The sequence below is a fragment of the Heterocephalus glaber genome, unplaced genomic scaffold, assembly GCF_053883595.1.
Source record: "Heterocephalus glaber isolate CG9 unplaced genomic scaffold, H.glaber_assembly_v1.0 deba00000331, whole genome shotgun sequence".
NCBI classification, from domain to species: domain Eukaryota; kingdom Metazoa; phylum Chordata; class Mammalia; order Rodentia; family Bathyergidae; genus Heterocephalus; species Heterocephalus glaber.
The window spans coordinates 21,037,912-21,045,320 of NW_028258142.1; the positions used below are offsets into that span (position 1 = coordinate 21,037,912).

General features: G+C 37.0%; 1 long non-coding RNA gene across 1 annotated transcript; it reads right to left on the reverse strand.

Moving 5' to 3' along the window:
* Positions 1-1,010: 1,010 nt before the first annotated feature.
* LOC110344648 (uncharacterized) lies at positions 1,011-5,027 on the reverse strand. Its single transcript, XR_002387337.2, has 3 exons — positions 4,662-5,027; positions 3,493-3,554; positions 1,011-1,252 (listed from the first exon to the last, which is right to left on the reverse strand). It is a non-coding gene; the product is annotated as an uncharacterized LOC110344648 (long non-coding RNA).
* Between the last annotated feature and the right edge of the window lie 2,382 nt (positions 5,028-7,409).

A 7,409-nucleotide genomic window follows, 5' to 3' on the forward strand; every position in this document is an offset into this window, starting at 1 on the left:
TTGTGTCAGTACTAATGAGTTCTTCAAACACAGGATTTATACTTCATATTCACCTAACATGTGAATGCTTGAACACTCTCTTGCAGTGCTCTAAGATTCAATGCAAAGAGAAGGAAGACTGAAAAACATTTAGGAAACCTAAGAGCAAACTCTAGTTCTCTTTACTACTTTTACTTTTAGTCAAAGTACTTTCTCAGGATGCTACCTTCTCAGGATCATCAGCTGTAAAATGGAGCTTTGGAATATAAGATTTCTAGAGGATATTTGAATACTATTACTCAAAATTTAAGAATTTACATACTTCACAATCTTGAGAATTTATAAACTACTAAGGTCTGTACTGATCTCTAAGGCATAGTGACCTTGAAGCACATGCCAACTTGGACAACAGAGCCCACATTTATTTAAGTAGGAGAAGCTATGTAGCTTGTACATGAAGAACAGTCAAATGATCTCAATTTTAATACTCTTTCTGCCACTTAGTAGCCATATGGCCATTACAGGTGATTTAATCTCTCTGTGTGACTCTGTTTTCTCATAAGGAGAATGAGAATAATATTAGCATTGATCTCTTTAGGTTGTCATGAATTGTATATTTATGTATTGCGTTTAGTACCATACCTGGCACATTGGAAGCATTCTGTAAATGTTATAGTTTTGTTGGAAGAGGGTAATACTCCAAACCTAATATTGCTCCATTAACAACAGTCTACAGAATAAGGGGAGCTTGACTTTTTCTGCTTGTTAGTTTGACAACATGTGCATTTATAAAGTAGTACTTTCATTACAATTTATTTGGACTCTCCTTCCTATGGGGCTATAAATTAGACAGAAAAGGAACAAGGTCATCTTAAAGCTGTAAGAAAAAAAATACCAGAATTTTCTTTTAGTTGCTAAGGAGCAAGAGACCAATACCTTTTTGGCTATTAATGCAAATTCTCCACACAAAGTAATGGTCTCTTTCCATCTCAATATAATATTCATTAAGATGTTTTAATAGGTTAGGAAAAAATGCAAAGAAGTCTTTATATAAAAAGTCAAATTTAGAGTGGATTTTTGGAGGATTCTATTTAAGTTATTGTTGGCATTCCAGTGTCTTTTTCATTAGCAAGGTCCTTTGCCTGAAAATGGGATTCCTCTGTGCTAATAGCTTGTTTGTTCCTGCTGTTTGTCTCCTGCCCCAAATTCCTTTTTCCATATGCAAATTCACAACGTGGCATAAAGATGATGACTCTCTCTCTGCTGAGCTCTCCTGCACCAAAAGAAAAAAGCATATTAGAACAGAAAAAAGGAAGAAAGTTCAGACTTTGTTCTTTGTTTTAAGAAAATTTGGGTTATTCCACTACACTGTTGGGGGCAGGGGGAGAGAGGAAGAGAAAGAGTGTGTGTTTTATCTGACACAGTTTAAAATTCTAATGGTGGGACAGGACTATATAAATCCACAGATGTGGATACTGTTTTCATTATACTGTTACTCTGTGAGGACTGAAATTCAGTTGTAATAGTAATAAGCTTAAAATCAAAAGACCAGATGCATTGAGACAATAGTAGTATTTGAATTTTCTTTATTTTTTAAATTGAAAATTGTGCCCCTTTGTTTCCATGTATTTCTTTACTTAAGCATCCCCTTACTTATACCAACCCTAAGATGCCCCCCACATGTGCACACACATAAGGAATGAATCCCAAGTTGATTTTGCCAGTAACCAGCCTGGTGACTTTAGCAAGACTACCTTTCTGAGACTTCAGTTACAAAAATAAGCTGGTAGAAATGAGGAGGTAGAAATTCATTGCAGTATCTCTTAAATATTTTGTTCTAATGTTCTTATTTAGCCTCATTTTGCTTGTGCAGCTGAGGAAATACCACAGTTTCCTCATCATGTGTCCTACCTTTTAATTTATTCTGTACACACCATGCATGTCCTTGTGTTACAGGGAAGTAACTCCCAACCTACTAGATGTGCCAAGTTCCTGTTTCAGAATGCCGAAGAATGGAATCAAGGACAAAGGAAGTTAAGAGTAGGAAAGTTTTATTAAGAGAAAACCACTGATTCTGTTTGTCTACCGGGATTTTATGCAGTAAAATCACATCAGAGATTATCTTGAGTCAAACTATAACCAACCTATAGGATTACAAGTATAGTTATTTAGCCAATATTGGTTTAATAGAAAAACAAGGTGTATAGCAAGGGTACATAGCATTGAGAAAAACAAAGGCATTTCTGGAAGGGGTAGGAGTGAGGGTCAGAATACTCTGGTCATCTAACTATGTGTTCATTATGTTGTTTCTATGTTTGTTACATCGTTTAGGCTTATTGGGCCAAATTGTATAGTTACAGCTTTGAGATCTTGTTGATTTCTGGGGAGGTTTGCAGGCCTAGCAGTCATGTCTCCATCTTGGACCTAGTTGCTATCAACTCAGCCCCCCCACCACAGTTCTGACTCGATCTTGGGCCTGGTTCCTTTCCAACTGTCTATCAATCTCTACCTAATTTAGCTATCTGTAATACTTGGATGAAGCCTCTATAGACAATTGACTCAAGGATATTAATTCTATACTTTTTATAACAAATTAACTTTGTCATAAAGGAGCATAAAAAGCAGAACAGTGGTGATCAAGCTTAGTTTAAACAAATGAAATGGAGGAGCCAGAACCCAAGGTATATTTAAAATATATAGCCCTCTTAATTCATGTACTTTGGTCATAAAAAATATTCATGTACCTCAATTCATGTACCTCTCTGTCATGTCATATATGTGTCTGTTACCAAACAATGATGTCTGGAATTTACTAATGAAAGTACCACATTTACCAAATGATTTACTTTGTAATCTATAAAGTCCTTGAAGATATCTTCCCCATTCCACCTATCTTACATTTTCAACAGCTGACTTCTACACATATACAAAATAAAATGATGAAAACTGTATACTAAGGTATCATTATTTATCTTCATTTTAGAGAATTTAATTCATAATATCATCAATTCTTTAATTCCAATAATATAAATGAAATATTTACCTATCTGTAAAAAAAGTATATCAAACTATGAGAGAGATCTAAGATTGTATTGTCACGAACAGTTTATGATTCAAACTTAACATAATATATAGGAAAGTTATGCTTTGTAAATGAGTATATACACCTTTACAGTTCAGTAATTTTTATAGAAAGTTCACTTTTGGTAAATGACATTTAAAACAATCTTCCTGTATTATAGTTAGGATTTCATTAATTTACTCATGTTCACCCTTGTAACAGACTTCTGATTAGTTCAAACTTTTTTAAGACAAAAAAACACTATTTCTTAAAGAGAAGCATTTCCAATTTTGTAGTTTCCTGTGGATGAACTATTTATAATTTATTTTTCATAACTTAGATCTGTTAGAAAATAACTTTTATAATAATGTCTATCTATATAATTGTCACTTGACAGTCATAGAGCTCTTCTTCATTATACGCATTGTTTTGAAGCTTCTCTTGCTCCATACCTTCTCATTTCTGCCCTTCCTTTCCCTTGCTTTCTTTCTTATCTTCTCTCTTCACTCTTTTCCTAGGAAATTTCATGATTATATGTTATCAGAATTAAATATATACATTGTAGTTACTGTATGTCATGTCCTGCAAAGTGTCATGTGCTCATAGGTGGGGCTTTTGGGAGGTAACTGGATCATGGGTGTGTGATTCCAGATCATGGGTATGTGCTACTGGATAAGACCACAGATTGATTTAGCATAGTTTCAGTGTAGATGAAGGACTTGCTGAAGAGAGAAGACTTACTCTGTATGTGGGTGGCATCAACAAATAGGCATGGAGCCTATATGGAATAAAAAGAGAAAGAAGAAGGAAGTCTTGCTGTTTCATGACTGCCACTCCATGGACTGTTTCTCCTCTTCCATCCCACGTTTCCTTGGAGCCAGGTGACTAAGGACTGAAACCTACACAAATTGTGAGCTAAAATAAACTTCCTTTCACTTGTGGGTGTTGGGTATTTTGTTCCAGCAACAAGAAACTAATATGGATTTTAGTACTGACAGTGGGGTCATTGCTATGATGTTACCTCATCATGTGGTTCAAGAAGCCTTTGGAACTGGCTTACAGGAAAAGTTTGGAAAGATTCGGAGATGCCAGCTGAAGAATCAGCCCTAAAATACTGTAAGCCATGCATGATGACAGATTCTGGTTGGAACTCAGAAGACTACAAAGGTATAGAAATGCAGATGATAAAGACCAGGCTCAGAAGGTTTCACTTGGGAATAAGGACTGCATTGGCAGTTGGACTCCAAGCCATGTGTGCTATGCTTTGGCAGAAAATTTGTAGAGATTTTGCTCCTATCCAGAGACACTGAAGGAGTCTAAGATTAACAGCAGTGAACTAAATAATTGGCAGAAGATATTTCGAGGCAGTCTAATGTTGAGGCAGTGGCATAGCTACTGTTGGGGGCTGTTACCCAGCTCTACTTTGAGAGCAAATAACCCAGCAGAATGATCTAAATAGTTTTGTGTTTGGGCCAGAAAGGAAGGTCTGGCAAAGTTGTGGCCTACAAAGGTAGAGGAGAGCTTGATTATTGGAAATATTAGCATTAACAATTCAAGTTCTTTGGAAAAGAACAATAGAAAGGATGGGCTGAGGGAATTACAAGAACCAGCAGGACTGTACCTTTTGTAGCCTCAAAGTTGCAAAGGTGAAAGACTTGGCTTCCAGAAGACAGCCTCCAAGGCACTATGATCCAGAATGGTTGAGGCTTGGGAATTTGTTTCTGGGGATTGGGTCCCTAGAGCTCAACAATTCCTGAAGCACATACTCCTATTGCCAAGAGAGAATGAAATGTGGTTACTGCTCCAGCTGGCCGTAGACTTTGGGATGATTTACATGGTGCTGGTTTTGGGTACATGTAGAATGCAAGAATTGTGAGGTCATCAAGGATTCCATCCAGATTTCAGAAGAAGGTCTGGGAGGCCAGGCAATGTGCTCCTCAGATGGCAGTGTGTAAATCTGTGAGTGTGAAGCTGAAAGTGCAGCGAAGCTCCCAGAAAGTTGGAGAATCCAGGAACATGGATAATCTCAGGAAACCACAAGGAATGAAGAGAGTTGGGCCTAAGAGAAAGGGAATGAGAGATACAAACACTGGCAGTGCCAAAGAGGTGGGGTCATCCAGGCCATTTAGAGTTCACATCTTGCCCCAGATTGCACCAGATGCTGAACATGGAGCAACAAGATTTAGCGTTTGCTCTGCTGGATTTTGGTTTTATTTTGATTCAATTCCTTTCTGTTGCCCTATTTGTACTTTTTGAGATGGAATGTCTTTCTTGTGCCATTGTATGTTGGAAGCAGTTAACTTTCTTTTTATATTTACATGGGCTTATCACTAAGAGTTTGCTTTAAATTTCAGAGGAAAATCTGGACTTGGACTTTTCAGCAATGCTGAAACTGTTGGAAATTTGGCAACTCTTACATATAAACTAAATACATTTTTCATAAAGGGATGCACATGAGTCTCCTGGGGGCCAGAGGCAGAATGTTATGACTTATAACTAGATGTCCCCCAAAGCTTCATGTGCTCATAGAGAGGGCTTTATGGTGGTGACAGGATCATGAGTGCATGATACTGGATTAGTCTACTGATTGGATGATGGACTTACTGAAGAGACTCACTCTGTGTATGGGTTCCAACAACCAATAGCCTTACAGCCTGGATGGAATAAAAAGGGAAGAAAATAAGGAAGGAAGTCTTGCTGCTTCCTCTAGAGAAGGGGCTTTGCCATGACACTCTGACATGCAGCCTTGCCTTCAATTCAGCTGCCTATGGACTGAAACCTCTATAAACTATGAACTAAAATAAACCTTTTATCTTTTAACTTGTGGACGTTGAGTATTTTGCCCCAGCAACAAGAAAGTAACTAAGACACTGTCCATTGGTAACAAAGGGTTAAAACTTCCAGCAGCCCTCCAATTAAAGGAAGCTGACTTTAACAAAGGATTAAAATCCTTAATAGCATCTCTAAACCCATCTCCAATGGTCTACCTTCTTGTTTCTTCTATCTTTAATTTGCTCTTTAAACTATTTATACTCTGAGTTTCTAATATATGAGAAACCATGCAATACTTAACCTTCTGTGTTTGATTTATTTCACTTAGCACGGTGTTCACATCATTTTCCTACTAGTGACTCAAATATATCCTTCTTTATAACCAAGTAGCACTCCATTGTGTATAGATACCACATTTTCTTTTACTCATCTATTGATGGACATATATGGCATTTCCAAGATTTAGCTACTGTGAGTAATACTTCTATTAACATGGGTATGCATGCATCACTATATGATGTATCCAAGTATTTTGTGAAGATACTCAAAAAGGCTACAGCAAGTCAAGTGAAATTTCTACTTTTAGTTCTTTTGAGAATTTTTAATACTGATTTCCAGACAGGTTGGACAACTTTGCATTCTCACCAACAAAACAGAAGGGGTCTGTTATGGTTTATGTCTAGATGTACCCTCAAAGCTTCATGTGCTCATAGGCGGGGCTTTTAAGAGGCAATTAGATCATTGGTGTGTGATACTCATCAGTAGATTGGTCCACTGATGAGTTCATAGCTAAATGTGACCTTGGAGGTGAAATCTGGTTGGAGGAGGTGGATCACCAGGAGCACAGTATGGAAGAGTTTGTCTTCTTCCCTCCTCCACTTATCCCTCTGTGCTTCACTGCCATGGCATGAGCAAACCTCCTCTGTTAGGCCCCTCTGCCATGCCACCTTACCTTAGATTTAGCTTACTATGGACTGAAACCTCTGCAAACTGTGAGCCAAAATAAGCCTTTTCTCCTTAAAGTCATGAGTGTTGAGTATTGTATATCAGGACAAGCAAATAAATAAGACAAGTTCCTTTTCCCTCACAACTCTGCCAACATTTTTTTGACTTCTTGATAATAGCCATTCTTTGTGGAGAAAGAATCTCAGAGTTGTTTTTATCTGCACTTCTCTAATTGCCAAAGATTCTGAACATTTCTTCATGTACTTAGTGACCATTTGTACTTCTTCTGAGAAGTGTTTGTTCATTTCAGTTGTTCATTTTTCACTTGGGCCTTTTATCTTTAGTGGTCTAATTGAAAAGGCTTTTACAAAACATGTAAATCTAATCTTGTTTTCTCACAAAGCTAAAGAATGAAATCTTGGACAATAAGGAGGTTAATGGGAAAGTATTTATTAGAAATATAAGAAGAAAATGGTTCCAGGTTTTGCATAGGGGAATCCAAGAGTGGAGTTCTTAGTTCTTTATCTTTGTTTCGATCTTATATTGATAAAAAGAGTGGAAGCTTTGTAATGTAAAGTTTAAAAAAAAAAAACAGTTACTCAGCTGGCTGAGTTTAAAGGAAATAAGTTCAAAAGAAACCAGTTATTTTGGA